This window comes from Protopterus annectens, chromosome 10.part0 (genome assembly GCF_019279795.1).
Source record: "Protopterus annectens isolate FY-2018-M chromosome 10.part0, PAN1.0, whole genome shotgun sequence".
Classification (NCBI taxonomy): Eukaryota; Metazoa; Chordata; order Ceratodontiformes; family Protopteridae; genus Protopterus; species Protopterus annectens.
In genome coordinates this window covers 1,495,028,440-1,495,048,349 of record NC_056744.1, presented here as the reverse complement: position 1 = coordinate 1,495,048,349, position 19,910 = coordinate 1,495,028,440, and positions in this window count along the sequence as shown.

Here is a 19,910-nt window from a genome sequence, read left to right as displayed (position 1 = left end):
AAACGAAGGTTATAAACCCACAAATGTGGGTTTCATGCAATACATGGAATGACAATGCAGGGACCAGCAGACCAAAACCAACATGGCCACCGTGTAGTGGTTGCTAAGGGGGGAAGCTGAGTCTAAGTCATGTAACTAAGCATTAGTAGGCAATCTCATGTAAATGAGGGTTCGGATACTGAATCTCAAAGTCACATAGCAAATGAGCACAGTCTGAGTAGTGTAAGAGATACATAAGGGGGAGGAATAGAGTAGGAGATAGGTGACATCACAGGGGGGGGAATGGTAGAAAGAAATGCAGTTCATTGGAGGCCAGTGTAACATGACAGATGACAGGCACAGATCATGAAAAGAGGTGTGCCACTAGATAAGTCATGGAAAGTCAAGAAATGGAAGGTGTACACTTTTACTTACACCAAAGTTTCTTGCTGGGCGTGCATGCGCACGTGTGCTCGCCATGAAGCACGAGTAGGACAGTGTGCACGCGTGTAAGGCAGTGTGAGCATGTGGGAGCATGTTGGGAGATGTTTAACACTGTTTGTGCGGGTGTGCTCGCATGTAGGGCAGGCTGAGTATGTTGCAGGCTGTTGGCAGACGTGTAACAGTGTTTGCGCATGTGTGTATGCGCGTTTTAACCTGAATAAGTAGATTCTGAACTGTGTAAGCACGTGTGCGTGCGTGTAAGCCACTGTGAGCGTGTTTCAGATAGTATGCACGTTGCTCCCCCCTGAGGAAACAGAGAGGAAAAAGGAAGCAACAGAATTAATAGGAAGCTAGCAGGGATAACTGCTGAAGCTAGCAGGTGAAAACAATTAGAAGCAGGCAATTACACAGGCAGAATAGTAGCCCAGCCCACCACTTAAAACTCTGCAAACAGTAGTGCAGGATGTTTCCATTAAGAGACACTGCAAGACAGGAGTAAGCTAATAGAAGTGAAAACTGAAAAAGCTTCACTCAGAGCAGAAATGTTAGGGGCTGCCATAGCTGTCATAATGAGACATAGGCGACTTGCTGAGGGTGGTGACAATGCAGATGGTGCCAGACAACCCACAGTGAAGAGATGGAGAAGAGTGTACAGGCCCAGGGTCACCTACCACGGGTTACATGAGCTGGAGATAGTAGAGCACTATAGAGTGGACAGAGAGCTCCTGCAGCAAATTGTTGAGCTGTGCAGGCCACGCCTCACACACAGAACCAACAGAGGGGAACCCATCCCAGTGGAAACCAAGGTATGTGTTGGCCTAAGAATACTAGCAACAGGTACCTTCCAGAGACCAACTGGTGATATGATGGGGATATCACAGGCATCAGCCTCCAGGGTACTACACCAGTTCCTGGATGCCATGTCAGCACATGTCGGTGATCATGCATATTTCCCCAATGCCCGTGAGGTATTGGCCAGCAATACGCGTCTCTTCCAGCAAATAGCGGAATACCCTGAGGTACTGGGTGCAATAGACTGCATGCACATACGCATCAAAGCACCAGCCGGTGAGCGGGGTACGACCTACATTAACCACAAGGGCTTCCCCTCCATCAATTGCCAGGTCATGTGTGATGCCCAGGGCATAATAATGAATGTGTGTGCTGGCTGCCCTGGGAGTTATCATGATTCCCACATCTGGCATTTGACACAGCTGTACCAGACATTTGCCAATGGGGACATCCCACACAGACATCTAGTGGGGGATGCAGGTTATGCACTGGAGCCGTGGCTGATGACACCCATCAGAAACGCACACACACCTGAACAGGAACACCATAATGAGGCACACACACAAACACGTAATGTAATAGAGCGTGTGTTTGGGCTGCTCAAGTCACAGTTCCGGTGTCTGGACACATCTGGTGGAGCCTTGCAGTACACACCAACTACATGTACCCAAATTGTCATGGTATGTGCTCTGCTACATTATATGATCTTGTGAAAACAGCTGCATCAGGACCAGCATAGGGCCGGGCCAAACAGCCCCCCACCATTGCCAAGGCCATCACAGGCAGAGCGTGACTCGGAGGAGGAACAACCTGAGCCTGCCCCAGTAGGCAGAAGGAGGCGTGCCCAGTATGCCCTGGCCTTGGCAAAGAGGCAACGCATAGCACATACACTGGCTCAGTAGGAACCCTGGGAATGATACCCCTCCCTGACTCACTCATATAGTAACAGGGATGCCTAACATGACACAACCTGCTCTCAAACATGTACAGGGAGTGTAGTATGTGCATCCGACAGAGGCAGCCCTGCAGTACCACCTGAGACATGATTGCCATGTGTTAAGCAATGTAACACCATCTAGTATATGCAAACATGAAGACCCTGCCTAACATCTCACCCTCACCAAGCTTGATGCCACACTATGAAGACAAGAAGATCAAGTACAATAATTGGCTGAAGTAATGCAGTCAGTCATAGGGGAGCCAATGTGTTACAGGCTGGGAAGATATGCGGAGCTTGACATGATGCACCACCTGCTAGGGGTGGCGTGCACCTTTCATGCCATGCCCCATGGATACCGGCAAAGGCTGTCAGTACCCACAGCATGCCCTGAATAGGTAAGTCTCAAAACACAAACCCACCTTCATAGGTTCTACAAGGGATAGGAACCTAGATGTAATACTACCCCATGACAGATGTATAAACAGCAAGAATTGTGCAGTGTAAACGCACACAGTAAGGAGAATGTAGATACCAGTCCTGTAATAGAGAACTGGGCAAGGCTCACATCAGCACCCTAACACTACCAGGTCACACCTCATACTGTGCTGTACAGCCACAAAACATGGAACAAGCTACAAAAGGAGGGTGACTAGCAAGAAATGGCAAGGATAACCACACCCCCATGTTGGTACCACAACAAGAAGCAGCATGGAATAGCCATGGTCAAATACCAATGGCTAAAACTGCCTCGCAGTATATAGCCTGCTGCAGACTACTGTCCTAATACCAGGAACAGCACCTGGCCTATGTCGGAATGCATGAATATATCAAGCCCCCCAAACCACATTATATTGCTTGACTGAAAATACCCAGACATACACCGGTAGCATTGTACTAGCACCAACACAGTAGGAGAAAATTACCCAGATTCCATAAACCAAAATGCCCAGGAACAATGTACTACTCCCACAAGAGGGGTCTACTTTCTATCACCGAACGTCCGATTCACCGACACACAAGTTACCGACCCCAAACAACCGAAAACACACCACACCAACAACTCAAAAAACCGAATACCACAACACCGACACAAAAAACGTCAACTACACATTGCACACAACAACATATCCACTAACCTTAACCTAAACCCTAACCCTAACGTCCGACACTACTGCACACTTACCCAACCCGCACCTAACCCTAACTCACTTAACACACCCTAAACCTCAACACCGTCACTATCGCACACTTACCCTACCTGCACCCTAACCCTAACTCACTTAACCCACCCTAAACCTCAACACCGTCACTATCGCACTTACCCTACCTGCACCCTAACCCTAACTCACTTAACACACCCTAAAACATTCAGCCCGTCACTATCGCACACTCACTCCACCCGCATTCTAACGTGACACACTCAACCCTTCCCTACACTGCTCGTCACTTCCACACTCACCTCACGGAACCCTTAGTCCGACACTACCGCACACTCACCTTTCCACACCTAACCTAAAATCCTCACTATCGTACACTTACATGTCCGCTCCCCAATCCTAAATCTTTCACTTTCGCACACTTACCGTATCATGCTCACACGCTGCTGTTGTCGGTCTCTCAGCTGTCGGGATATCGCGTTTTCGGTAACCTACTTGTTCGGTCATTCCGTCTCGGTCTTCCGGGTGGCGCTTGATCATTCGGTCACATAGACCCATTATACTGGATGTGATAATCAACAACATTTGTACTGGATGGCAAGATGAGTAGTGTACCCCTCACCGGTAAGACCAGACCATAGAGTAAACACACTGGATATACACACCCTGACCCCAGTCCCTGGCCAGAATACCACAGTGAAAAACATGTGTAAAGTATAGGTTGCAGCCCTCAAAACCGATGTTGAATCCACAAAAGGCCCTGTGCAAGTGCAGAATATGGGACACACCACAGAACATGTTATACAGGCATTCCATGAACACAGCCAGGAATGCTTGGAGTATGCAATCACAAATAACAACAACACACAATGCCATACACGCAGGCATCTGGCATGCTGGCCTCCAGCCATTACCAAACCATGCAAGAGAATGAGGAAGTTACCACATGATAGAGCAAACATAAAAGGGAAGTAATCACTGACCAGTAGTATGGCAACAACATATGTCCACACATACAATCCACTAAGTCCAGCCACAACAAGTATAATCTGTGAATCCAGAGGCAATGTGATGCCAGTACCAAGTACACAGACAACCACAACACCCCCCAATAAATACAAACATATGTGATAGATGCATCCATGTATCCAAACCAGAGGTTGAGCTCCAACAACTCAGTACTGTCAACACTAGTCAGGAGGAGAAGGTAACCACATACACCACAAACCCAGGCCCACATAGACCTACCACAACTGTAAACCAAACACATAAACACAGACAAATATTCCCCGAGGCCTTAATTACAAACACACCACACTGACAGAAGCCTCCAAAGTAGATCACAAGCAACCACAACCTTCAAACATAGCACATGCAACGAATAGTATGCAAAGTTGGTGTGCCAAACAGTCACAGGCCTGAAGGAGAAACAACATGCCTGATACAGTTGTAATAGGTGTCTGTATAGGCAGACACACAGCTGTCCCACTCACCAGACTGAACAAGGGAAAGGGTAGAGTAAGCTGCTTGTAGGCTGCCACAAAATGCCACTTAACACAAGTACGCAGGTCACCCCAAAGCAAGCAGAAATATGATGTACTCAATGTCCATGCTGGTGTGAATTACCTGAGATGTACCTCCCTGGTCAACATCAAATGAGACATGGATGGTCCCTCCGAGTATGTACCCCAGGGCGGGATGACACTGCCTGTGTGCAGCATCCAACCCTCACCAAGAATGATACCACAGTACAAACACAGAATGCTCATGTTTAACAGCTGGCACAGTTACAGCTGTCAGTCCAAGAGGGTCTAATGTGTGTCTGCTTGAGATGTCAAGCATGACAAGCCATGCTGCTGTTACAGGGATGGCTGTCAGCTGTTACCCGTGTGCGTCTGGATACTGGATAAGGTCTTTGCCGCCTCCATAGAGCCGTATGTAGGCAAGGCCAAAAAGACTACCCACCACCCTAGAAAACATAAGTTGTAGGAAACATAAGGGTAATGCTGACCAATGCCAGATGTGTAAACTGCAATATTCATGCCCCTGAGGCACTTCCCATTATGGAGAACATTGATGTCTGTCCAGTGACAGAAGCCTGCTGCAAGCCTAGTGATAGCACACCAGCACTACTAGGTTATACCACATATCATGTGTTATGGCCCCAACACCTGCACCAAGACATCAAAGAAGGGGAAGTATCCATATGCAGCACAGACACCCATATAGCCAGGTAACTGACAATGCACAAAGCAGCAGACACCACCCATGTGCACATAACTGTAGTCAAAACTGCTGTACAGTCTGTAGCATGCGACAAACCACACTCTCACACACAAGAACTCCACCCAGACATCCGAAGACACTGGACAGTATGACTGTCCCACCAAATACCAGATAAGGTACACACAAAGTACCACATAGGTGTCAAACCATTATGTATGCAAGGAGTAATCAGGGACCTAGGGACACAGGTCGACATTAATCTGTCATGTGACAGCCACAATGCCAATGTGGCTATGAAGACTGTTGATACTGGACACCGTATCATGAAAGGATTCACATCAACATCAACAGAGGTCACTGTGCCACTGTACTGTTCCCTTATCAGACCCATAATCTAGTACAATGACTCATATGGGATGTACCGTACATGACACCTGCAGCGGATCGGAAGACCTCATAGTTACCCCACCAACAGGATAAAGGGTGTGAAATATATGTCATATGCTGCCTGGCTGTAGACACCCCAGCTGACTGCAGTCACACACTGCCTACACAGAGGCATGGTATGTCTGTTGTACAAGGCCATGTCCAACACAGGAGTAATGGACATGCTACACCACAGGAAATCAAAGCCATTGGAGCTGTGAGAGTCACAGATGTCAACCTCAAGACATAATGAAAAAAGATGTGCTGGAGGGACAGATACATAACCCATAGGCTCCCCACACCCAGAAACAGGATCCCAATCCATGTTAGGCAGAGCCCCTCACTGACACCCCTCAACATGAATATTGCCAAGTGGATGGATGACCGTACATGTATACTGGGGGTCCCCACTGTGTCACGACCAGACAGAGGCACAGTGAAGAACCTCATAAATGGCCATAATTGAACATAGCAAGGGGTGACGAAAGACACACACACTATAGCTACGCTTACTAATGGCCTAGGGTGTCTAGCCTACTATGAACCCATGAACCTATGAAGATACAAAACGTACAGGACACTAAGGATAATCACAAGGCTTACCCAACTGATGGTAGGAACCATGTTGGGCATCCACAGATATGCTCCAAATCACACAGATATTACAAACAACATACCAAACACACACACACATATTGCTAACATACAACCTGTCATGTGCAGTGCAAACACCCCCCCAAGTGCAAAATACCTATCCCAGCAGATGGTCCCCTGACATTGCAGATGCTGAGGTAACAGCCATCATCTGCAAAGCAGAACACACAGCAGCAAAGGTATGTGATGGTGTCCTGTGCTGAGGCCAACATGGACCCAAAGAATAATGGAATGCAAAATCACACTACTGGCCAATGTCAGCCTTACCACAGGATATGTACCCAAAGAGCAGTGTACAACAACAGTGGTCCATCACAACAAAGGTGTTGCCTGAATGGATACTCCAAACTACCACCCCAGGATCCTGACAAGCTTGTTCTGCACAGCTATGGAAAGGATCAGTATGTACCGCAGACAGAAGGCTAATGTGGACCTACTGATACTGGACCCTACACACTGTGGCTGTTGTAACTGCAGAACCGGCCCCTAAACATGTCTGACCCATTTGAAGCAGTCATTAAGGTAATTGATGAGGGCTATGTGGTCCACACAGTGTAGCTGGACCGTGCACATGCTTCTAGACAATACCGTACGTGTTCAGTATGGATATGTTCACCAGCTTAAATATACACCCCTATGTCAGTAGAGGGGTTGCAAAGCAGACCAAGGACAGAACTGACATGGTCAGACATGCCGCATCCATGTCAGACTACAAAGCGGATATGAGTGGCATCCCACAAGGCCTGGTCTTGGCCCCCCCACCCCCGTTCTGTATACATGTCCCATAGGTATAGGCCAACATGGAAGGACTGTGACTGAGCATGTATGCAGAGGAATACAAACAGCCCACCATATCCAACCCCCAGCTGACACAAGCAACCCACAAAAGGGCCACCTACAAACAGACAACTGTAGCCATAGCCATGTCATAGCTGATTGCAGAACTTTGTATAGACAACCACCATGGATATACAGTAAGTGCCCACAAATTACCACACAGGTGTTAACCCATGAGGTACCTAACATGTAATGTGTGACCTGGGTACAAAAGGTGATAAATATCCTGCACTGGACAAACATGTGGCTGTAGTGTTCGCAGAAACATGTACCATATACCCACCCATACATGAAGGCTGGCAGATGTAGATAAGGGGAACTCACTGTGGCTCTGCAGCCATCCTCCATCAGCATCACAACTGACTATAATAGCCCCTGTGGTATATACCACAGCAGTCACCTCCATCAACTGTAAAGTCCACAACAGTACCCCACAAGGGGTAGCAAAGAGCATGAACAGATGCCATGTGTTGCCTGAGTAAACAAACTGCAGCCCCACACACCGCCAAATTTACCAAAACAGCAGAGGCCACCAAAGCAGACACCCAAACAACTACCACCTCATGACCCAACACATGCAACACATAGACCACACAGTCAGAGTGTCAAACAGTCACAGCCCTTAAGGCCAAACAAAATGCCAGACACACTTGTCATTGGTGATTCCATAGTCAGACACACTGACGTCCCGCTCACCAGACTGAGTAAGGAGAAGGTCACAGTAAGCTGCCTGTCGGGCGCTAGAATCCACCACATAACGCAAGCACTCAGGTCTCTTAACAGCAGGTACAAGTACGACTCAGTCATTGTCCACGCTGGTGTCAACGACCTGAGACGTACCTCCTTGGACTACATGAAAGGGACATCGAGGAGCTCTCTGATTATGTAGCCCAGGCAGGTATGACCCTGACCTTGAGCAGTATCCTACCTTCACCTAGAATGATGCCACAATACAGTGATAAGATGATCAGCTTTAATAATTGGCTTAAATTCTGGTGTCATTCAAAGGATCCAATGTCTGTCTGCCTGGGATGACATGCTGGACAAGCCACGCTGCTTCAAGGGATGGCTTGCACCTGTCACCCTGGGCTTCGGATATTGGCAAAGGCTCTTGCCACCCCATAGTGCCTTTTTAGGCAAGGCTCAAATTCTAAACCTACCACCCTAGAACACCAAAAGGAAAAAAACTAAGGGTAATGCTGCTCAATGCCAGAAGTCTCAATCTCAAGATGCACGCTGAGGCCCTTCTCAATATGGAGAACATCGATGTCTGTGCTGTGACAGAAACCTGGTTCAAGGCTCCTGAGAGCACCCCAGCACTAACAGGTTTCACCTCATATCATGCGTCGCCCCAAAATCCGGACAACACCAAGAAAGGAGGGGTGTCCATATTCATAAGGACACCCACACCTCAAGGTTGGTGGCAACGCCACGATGCATCGGAGACCATCCAGGTGCAATTAACCATAGGCAAGACTGCTCTGCAATTTGTAGCATGTTACAGGCCACCCTCTCAAACTCAGGAACCTCACATGGCCTTCCTGAAAACATTGGAGGATAAATGTATCTCCAAACACCATCATACTAGGTGACTTCAACTACCCTAATATAGACTGGGAACACTACTCAAGCCCAAACACTCTAACCCAAAGATTCCTGGAGTTCATAAACTCAAATGCCATGGAACAACTAGTCACCATCCCCACAAGAGGAGAAAACATACTTGATCTCATCATCACGAACATGGGATCAAAATGTTCAACACTGCAAGTATACCCCTCACTGGTGAGATCAGATCATAAACTAATCTCGCTGGAGGTCCTCATCCCGCCCCCACCTGACACAAAAAAGACCACAGTGAAAAACTTCTCAAAAGCCGATTTCACACTTCTAAAAACTAGTGTGGTCTCCTTTAAGGCCCTGAGCCAGTGGTAAACATTACTCAAACCGCTGAATCACTTACAAATGCCTTCTACCAGCACCTACAGGACTGCATGGATCAGGCAATCCCAAACAAAACTAAGACTCTCTGTACCAAAGGCAAGCGTCCAGTCTGGTGGACCCCAGCCATAAACAAGTTCTACAACAAAAGGAGGAAGCTACTACAAGATAGAGCAAAATCCTTGAAAGGTAAGACACCTTTGATCATTATAAGTATAAGTAAAAACTAAGAGCTCTCATAAAATCATCCAAGGCAAATTTTGAGAGAAAAATGCCAAGGACTCTAAAGACAATCATAAGGCCTTCTTTAGCTATGTTAGAAACCTAGGAGGAAACTCCCAGATATGCTCAGAATTAGTTCAAAATGATGTGAAAATTACTGAACCTACACACATTGCCAACATACTGGCTGACAGGTTCAGTGCAAACCCCCAAAAGGAGAGATATCTATTCCAGAGGTTTGTAACCCCCAAAACATCACCAACGCCCAAGTGACAACTGAACTCACTAAGGCAAAAAACACAGCATCCATGGGACGGATGGTGTCCCCGGCTGTGTGCTTCAACTCAACGAGGAATTAAACCCACAGTTAGGACAGCTGTTTAATCTTAGCCTCACCTCAGGATATTACCCAAGGAGTGGCACGGTGACTGTGGTCCCACTTCATAAGGGCGGTGCCTTCACAGACCCTGGAAATTACCGCCCATTAGCTTGACAAGCCTTATCTGCAAAGCCATGGAGAGGATCATAATGGAACTCATAAATAAAGACATAGGGAACTTGCAGACTTTGGATCCAACCCAGTTTGGCTTTGTCAAAAGGCAGATCCTGCCTCTTAAACTTGGTTGACTTTTTCAAGACAGTCACCAAGGCCATTGATGAGGGAAAGGCAGTCCATACAGCCTACCTTTACCTGGCAAAGGCCTTCGACACAATACCCCACTCAGGTATCATCGAAAAACTCATCAGCTTGAATGTAAACCCATACATCACAAGATGGGTTGCAAACTGGCTAAGTGACAGAACCCACAGAGTCAGAGTTGCTGGAGCCATGTCAGACTCAAAGCCTGTCACAAGTGGTGTCCCACAGGGCTCAGTCCTGGGTCAACTCTTGTTCGGCATCTACTTTTCTGAAGTACAAGCAAACACAGGAGGGTTATGGCTGACAAAGTTTGCAGATGACTGCAAACTGGGCGCCATAGTCGAAAACACATCTGACACAGATATCCTCCAGAAGGGCCTCACAGAAATGGATAACTGGTGCCAGAGCCATGGCCTGAAGTCAAACGCCAAAAAATGCATAGTCATACCCTTCGGGAAAAACAAGGTTACCCCTAGCTACCATATAGGTGGCAATCCACTGAGCACAGAAAAAGTCATCAGGGATCTGGAGACCTAGGTTGACAGTAGCCTTTCGTTTGACACTCATGTTGCTAAAGTAGTTAGGAAAACCTTCTATATCGCCCACCTGATCATGAAGGGATTCACATCTAGATCAAGGGAGGTCATCGTCCCCCTGTACTCATCACTCATTAGACCTATGATTGAGTACAATGCCCGTTCGAATGTATCTGACCAGACACCTACTGCAGCTTGAAAGGGCCCAAAAGTTCCTCACCAAAAGGATAAAGGGTCTCAAAAATATGTCTTATGCTGCCCGACTGAAAGAACTCCAGCTCTATTCAGTCTCATACCGCTTGCTCAGAGGTGACCTGTGTCTGACATATAAGGCCATGTCAAACCCAGATTTGATGAATATGCTTCACCTCAAAAAATCTAGATCCCTCAGAACCACAAGGGCGGGAGACTTAAACCTTGACACGGTTATAAATAGAACGTGCTGGAGGGACAGATTCATCACCCAGAGACTCCCTATGCTGTGGAACAAAATCCCGGTACATGTGAGGCAGAGCACCTCACTGGCCTTGTTCAAGAGGAATCTTTACCAATGGATGGGAGATCGCAGATATACCCCAGGGATTACTTCAGTGTCACTGCTTGACAGAGGCACAGCAAAATGATAGGCATAGTTTTTATTCAAACTAAAGGGGTGGCGAAAGCCACATAACTATGGGCTAGGCTTATAAATGCCCTTGGGCAGATAGCCTAGTATGAACCTATGAACCTATGAATCCTTCCCAGCTACAGGAAAGCTGTGCCTGATGTATGAAGCCATGTCCAACCTGGAATGAATGAACATGTTGCACCTTGTACAATCTGAATGGCAGTGAGCTATGCACATGAGAGGCCTGAACCCCAGCACTGACATACATAGAACAAGCTGTACAGAATGATCCATAACACAGAAGGCACCCCCACACTTCAGTAAACTCCTGGTACAGGTCAGCCAGAGAGCCACATATTGACACCCCTCAAGAGGCATCCTGATGAGTGTATAGGAGATGGTAGGCTACCCTGGGTATCACTGTTATGTCAGAGGTAGACGGAGGCACAGTATACCAACCATGACATATGTAATGGCAAACTCCAGTTACAATGTGTGTCAAAGGACAAACACACCCTGTGACTAGCATCAGAACTGGCCTACGGAACATTGCTAGTGTTTGCCAATGTCCACCCATGTTGTGGAATACACTAGCAATGTTGGACGAGCCTGGTGTAGGTAGTCCATATCTGAACATATTGCAACATGGTCATATGTGCACAACTGGCCCCTACACAGTCTGTTGTGATCACTATGAAGATGTCAAGCAGTCATAGGACTAAAGCCCAGGATACTGTCCACCACAGTGAAAGTACCGAACCAGTACACTATACGGTACTACAGTGTTAGGTCATTATGAAAGTATGTTGAGAACTGTCTGCAAAGTATCCCATGCAATTCCTGCAGGCACAGTATAATCCCTGTTGTGGCAGACACGAAGCAGTTGGCCAGTTAGTACACAACATGACACCCAACACACAATCATAAACGTGCGATATTGTCGAAGGTCACACACACCCAAATATGTGGTGGACTTCAGAGTGCAACATATGGAAAGCTCACACTGGGCATGCTCGCACACTTTGATAAATGAGGCATATGTCAGACAACATGCCATGGAAAGGCTGAACTGGGCATGCTCACACACTTAGGCCACATCTCCGTGTAGCAGTTGGCCACACATATCTGGTATTTGTACGTGTCAGTCCAGGAACCAACCACAACACAGCAATCAGCCCAGTGCACACAGTAAATGACCACAGAGACATAAGTGATATAGTGGATCGCCGTCATATGCAAACATCTGCCACAGATACACAAGTTGGTCATAGGAACAGGGAATGCTATGGCAATAAAGACCTGCAAACAGTAGAACAGCACAACAAATATTGTGCATCCGACAACTGAACATATGGGTGTAGAGGTCAATACTAGGCTTCTTGCCCCAGGGAATGACAGCTCAGCCAGAGTGTGCTTGGCATCTGCATCCCCAGGATAGTAGGCTACCATGCCACTGTAAAGTAGGTCACAGAAGGCAACATGTGAGGCTAGTGAGCTGTACCTCTGTCAAGCAGGGGCACCGTGGAGGTCTCAGGGATTGAATGTGCTAAGCCACAGCCATGTTGTCGGTGTGTGCTGTGAGAGGGTTGCTGAGGATCTCTGACAGTAGGTGTCCATCAATAACAGACTGAGGGGAGCCCTATCTGCATTCTCTGGACGATTCCACTGTCAACACTGTGTTGTAATGAGTATGTGTGAATGAAGTGCCGTGCTGGAACTGTCCACAGATGTCCCCCCTCTGTGGGCTACAGCTCTGCAATGTATTAGGTCAATCTGTCTGTTGAACGGCACATATACAGCTGGTGTACAGCTGACAGGTGTCTTGTTGTGGAGCAGTCATGGGTATATGTGGGATAGCATGACCAATGCAAACTGTACACATGCTCATAGGATGCAACTGTCAAGGATTATGCTGAGTGGCCAGTATAGTCCTCCAGCATGGGTCCTCTGAAGTCATCCACCCCAGTCTACACAAGTGTAGACTCTGCTTGTGCTAAACACAGTTTGTGTGCAGTGACAACCTTGCCTGGGGGTGGAGATGAGATATGGATGTCCAGGGAAAGGTAGGTATGGTCAGATATCAACAATGGTGGTCTACCTCTGGTGTGGAACAGTGAATACCCACGTTGCAGATGGACAGGTGCAATATGTATTCACCCATGTGGCTGTGGTGTGTGGTTCTGCCATAGCACATGGACCCACAAATTGTAGTGGCTGTAGGGTAAAGTGGTAGAGGCCTGAGTAGTTCTCCCACACAATATGCCTGTACCTGATGTTAACAACTGGAATGGTGTATGTGAATACCTGCATATCCTGGCACTGTTCCCAGGGAAGCTAAGTGTGTGTCCTGGATGTGGTTGTGGTGTTCTGGACTGGTTGTGTGTTACAGGTCCTGTGGCCCCAAAGCATGGTATAGAACATAACCTGCCAGTGCGATGTGCATATCTGACCCTGACGTAGGTGGCTGCAAATGCATATATATGCTATCCCCCACCTGACAGGTAGTACTACATCTACATACCTCTGTAGAAATAAAGATGTCAGCACCCTAGAAATACTACAGGTGCAGAAAAGATGCCCAGTAATTCGGATAGTGCGCTCTGCTAATGTGTCTCCCTCAAGTGTCATAATATAGTTAGGTAGGGGTTTGAATCCTGCAAATGCTCAGTGTGTGTGGGTGAGTGGGGTTTGTGTGTGTGTGTGAAAGGCTGTGAGAGGGAAATGTCCCTTTTGGCAACTGGGAAAACACACTACAGGATGCACATTCCCCTTACTAAACACTAATGATGTCAGCACCCTATAAGTACAGCAGGAGAAGGAAAGCCTCCCAGTAATGTGAATAGCGTGCTCTGCTAATGCATCCATCTCAAATATCATAACATAGTTAGGTAGTGGTTTGAATCCTGCAAGTGTGTGTGTTTGGATGAGGGGGGTTATTGTGTGTGTGCGAATATGTGAGGGAAATGTCCCTTTTGGCAACTGGGAGAACACACTACAGGATGCACACTCCCCTTTCTAAACACAGATGATGTCAGCACCGTATAAGTACAGCAGGAGAAGAGAAGCCTCCCAGTAATGCGAATAGCGCGCTCTGCTAATGCGTCCATCTCGAGTGTCATAACATAGTTAAGTAGTGGTTTAAATCCTGCAAATGGCAAGCGTGTGTGTTTGGATGAGGGGGGTTAGTGTGTGTGTGCAAATATGTGTGAGGGAAATGTCCCTTTTGGCAACTGGGAGAACACACTACAGGATGCACACTCCCCTTTCTAAACACAGATGATGTCAGCACCCTATAAGTACATCAGGAGAAGGGAAGCCTACCAGTAATGTGAATAGCGCACTCTGTAATGCGTCTCTCCTGAGTATCGTAATGTAGTTAGGTAGGAGTTTGAAACCTGTAAATGGCATGTGTGTGTGTTTGGATGTGGGGAGTTTGTGTGTGTGTATTTCTATATGAAAAACATGTTAGTTTTGGCAATCAGGAGATCACACTACCTGATGCACATTACCCTTTCAAAATACTGATGTTGTCAGCACCCTATAAGTATAGCCAGAGAAGAGGAACTATCTAATAAACCGAATAGTGCGCTTTGCTAATGCGTCTCTCTCACGTGCATTAATTAGTTAGGTAGGGGAATGAATCCTGTAAATGGCAAGTGTGCATGTGTGTGAGGGTAGTAGGGTGTGTGTAAATGCAAGTGTGAGAGAACAGATCCTTTTGGCAAATACTACAATACACCAGATGCTGCATACTCCCCCAGTAAACACAGGGGATGTCACCACACTATCATCACAGCCAAACAGGGCTAGTTGGCTAGTAATGCCAATAGTGTGCTCTGCTACTGTGTCTATTACCATTGTCAGAGTACAGATAAGTATGTTTTGGTAACCCACAACTGTCAAGTGTGGTTGTGTCACACAGTATGACCTTGTGTGGGTGTTTGTACATAACAATGCATGCCATTGCCTAAACCAGCAATGGCATTGCACACATGATATATGTGTGTGACACATACACATAAATACCTGTGACCTACAGTAGTGGATAAATGGTATTTGTAATGTATACCAATATGACTGTGTCTTACTGTGCAGGGTCCACATGTGGTATGTCTCTATACAGTGTGGGTGTCTATGGTGAAAGACCTACAGCAGGGGATACACATCTAGTCTGGGCCATATAGTGTACATGTAGTCGATGTGCAGGTGCTGCATGTTCCCACCTGTTGTGGTAGTGGTAACATGTCATTCCACTGCAATTCAGTGACCACATGCTGTGAACCCTTCAACTAGTGTGTTGTAGCTACAGTAATGCTCACACACAATGTTTGGCTGGATGCAGTCCGGCCATATAAACACAGTTCTTGAGACTGTCATATTGCCAGTGTTGTTATGGAGAATAGGTGGTCTTCCTGTGTATGGGAGGGTTGTGTGTGCCAGGCTATGAACCAGATGGCAGTCCGACACACTGTTAGCTGCACATGAGTAGGCCCTGATGGTTTGTGCTGTGTCAACAACCTGGAGGTGTGTGTATCTGTGTTACCTTGGGATACCACCCCCCTATCCATGTGTGTTACATGTGTAGGGGACGACAGGCATGGTATGGGGCATAACCTGTCAGTGATGGGTAACACCTGTGAGCCATGAATCTGGTACTGCACAGACATTGCAGTTCACCGTGCTGAGGGCAGTGTCTGGTGCATGCATCTTCTGGTGTACACTGCTGTTGTTGTGTAGCAGCACTGTTAGTGTCCTAACCTGTGTGATACCCACGGAGGTCACTATGTAAACCATGTCCTGCAGCATAAGGCAGTATGTGTGTACTAAGGAGCTTTGCCATTATACATCGGGCCATGGGTGTCATGTGCAAGATGACCCTTGCACATCATTGTGGCTTCCCTAGCATGTAAGCACACGTTGACAGCCAGTGGATACCCTATGAATGACAGTGGAGACTGAGCATAATGTAGACATACAACACCCTTCCCACATATAGTGGTAGAATACCTGGTGAGGGTATGTTGGCAACCAACATCAGGCTTATACTGGCCTGTGCCACATGCTGAGAGATCCATTCTATGTTCCCTATCATGTAGTCCAGGGAGGTATGTCTCAGGCAGCCATACTGGCATGGTCAATGAGTGACTCATATCTGTCCATGCCTCTGACTGACCTGTATGCATGTGTGCTATGGTGGACCATAGTGCCCCTGAGGCATATCACTGTGACCTTCACCAGATACAGCCTGTTGAGTGGGACCCCAGTGCAGCACACAAGACAGGTACCTGACACATCTGTAGCAGGTGTGTTGTGTAGCCCTACAGGATGTGAGTGTGTGGCACACGGGATGTGCATGCCATGTGTGGCATGAGCTCTTTTCCGACGGAACATATGCCTGTGTGCCAGCTGCAGAGGTGTGTGATGCCCAGGCAGGCTGCTATTCTGAGTCCCCACGTATGCCCCAGTGTGTTCAGCATGCTGTCAGTGCATGTCAATGTCTGACTTGTATTGTAGTCACTGTAATATATTTTATTTATTTATTTATTTATTTATTTATTTATTTATTTATTTATCCTACATTTGTTGACTGGGATAGTCCAACTGGATGCATGTCCATTTCCAGGGGAGGCCCGTGGAGACAAGCTACAAGGGTAGCAGATACAGCATTACATAATACTAGCATTACATATTACAAACAGATTATTTACAGAGATTACATAAGTAAGCAAGTCAAACATGTTCCACAGGTTAATGTTAGTCCTGAGCACAAGTCAGGATTAAATTAAAATTACACAGTAAAGTGGTTCACAGATTTTACACATTCGAGTTAGCCAGGCTTGATACATTGACATAGCCAGTTAAGTGACAAATGTTGTTTGAGTCTACTGTTAAATTGACCTAAGGTGGACAGTACGGTAATATCAGCTGGAAGTGAGTTCCAGGATCTACTTACAGGGTTTGCAAAGAGAGAATCACTGGCTGTGTTATTAAACTTGCTAGTCTGAAGTAGTAATTTGTTAGAGGATTGAAGTGGTCTAGGATTGTTATAGGGGGTGATAATATTTGAAGTGCAGGAGCATTGTCTGGATTATAGAGGATTTTATAGGCCATAATCAGTTGGTTATACTGTATTAGGCTGGGTATTGCAAGACAACCAAGCTGATTTAGATTGATGCAATGATGTGTCCTAAAAGGCAGCCCAGTGGCAAACCTGGCAATGTGGTTGTAGCAAATTGAGTGTTTGTTAAGGACAGTCTTGTTCATATTCGAGAGTAGAGGGGATGCATACAGAAGGGTTGAAACAAGGTGTGAGTGAGCTATGGCACCTTTAGCTGGAGGGGCTAGGAAGGCTTTAATTCTGTAAAGTGACCCTAGTTTTCTATTGATGGCTTTGATAATCTGGTTAACATGTAGGTCACATTTGAGATTATTGTCTATGATGACACCTAATAGTTTTGGAGATGGGTCATGGGAGATTATTGTGCCATCAGTTGATGTTATGGTAACGGTGAAAGTGGTAGACCTACGTGTTGGTGAAATAACAGCAGTTTAGTTTATTTGGGATTTAGGATCAGACGATGTTCAGAAAGCCAGTTTTCTATTGTATTAAAGGTGGTCTGGGTAGCTGACCATAACTCTACTGGAGATGTGGCTGAGCAGATCAGAGTAGAGTCTTCAGCATATTGGATACAGCTGACTTTTGGGATGACAGTATAAAGGTCATTAATGAAGATGGAGAACAGCAAGGGCCAAAGTATTGAGCCTTGTGGTACTCTGAGGGTGTTAGGTAGAAGGTTAGAGAGTTTGTTCTGCCAGAGGCCAGCCTGCTGTCGACCATGCAGGTAGGATTGAAACCATTGGAAGCCTCCAGTATCTAGACAGTGTTTGCAGGGTGTGGAGTACAAGTTGGTGATCAACCATATCGTATGCCTTGGAAAGATCCAAAAAGAAGGCTGAGGATATATAATTAGTGTTGCAAGTATGGTTTATGGTGTTAGTAAAGGCTAGGAGGCCTGAAGTAGTGCTGTGATGAGGACATAAGCCATGCTGAGTGTCTGCCATAATGCAATTTTGGATTAGGTGGTGCATGAATTGTCTATGACGAAAGTTTCCATAATCTTTGCAAGTGGAGAGAGTATAGCTATTGGCCTATAATTGGAGAATTCAGTAGAGCTGCCTCCTTTGTGAAGTGGGATTACATATGACATTTTCCAGGTGGTGGGAAAGTTAGATTCTAACATGGTTCCTTTGATTACCTTTGAGATTGGGTAAGCAATAGCATCATCTGGTTTTGATAGGTACTCGGCAGGGAGTTGATCAGCAGAAAGTGTAGTGGGTTTCACGGTTTCAATCAAGGTACTGAGAAGTGAAGTGGTGACTGGTTGGCAGCTGAACGCAAGTAGTTTTCTAGGGGTGCTACTTTCAGGACCAGGGGAGCTAGGAGGTAGATGGCTAGCTAGGGCCTGAAATGTCTCAGTAAAGAACTGGTCAAAACTATCAGGAACATCTTCAGGGGTATTATCAATAGTAGCAGCAGGGATTGGGGTTGACGTTTGTCCAGGATGTAGTATATATGACATGCCACCTGACAGGGTATGGCATTACTGGGTTCAGAGAGACCAGTCCCCAGATTTGCTGTGTGGTGGCATCCCACACATGTGTTGTATGTTCCTGGCCAAGGGTGATGGCTGACTGCATACATGTGGCAGCTGTGACATTGACACATGACTCACATAAACCACAACTGGACCATAGAGGCGATTCACAGGTTACCTTTGCACATGCCACCCTAGTAGTGTGATTGCCATGGTGAGTACCAACACATAGGGCCAATGGGGAACAACATACTGAAGGTGTGTATGTGTGGGTGTACCGCTACTGTTTCATAGCACTGACATATATGACTGCACATGTGGGTAAATGCCAGGTAAGACATGTGCAATGTGTCACAGGCAACGTACATGCGTACAGGACAGACAGTGACGTTCTGTCATGTGTAAAGTTGACATACGTATCGTACGCTATGCAGATGTCACGAAGTCTACAGAAGCACTGTAACTCTGCATTGCAGGTGTAAGCAGTGTTCCAGGGAACCCCAAGCGAACATGCATGCAAACAAAGCTACAGTAAACAGGGCTGGAAGCAGTGCATTATACAACAAAGAAGGGGTAACAATAACAGTAAGTAACAATGCAAATATGTAGGCACTATCAACATGTACCCAGGAATATGCAGCGCAGATGCCCATGGTAAAACTGATATTATGTCATACTTATTTGTGATTTGGATTACATTGGTACTGCACACATATCTACATGTGTGAACATCCACATGGCATAGTCATTGTGGGCAACTTGACACCATTACTGTACATGTCCACCATTGCATATCACTACTTGCGTTAGCTTTCCCCCTGTGCTACCCATGTATGCGGCTATCTGTTGACAACCTTACCACCGGCATGCAATTATGTGCAGCTGTTATACTTTGGTATGTACTATGGGTACAG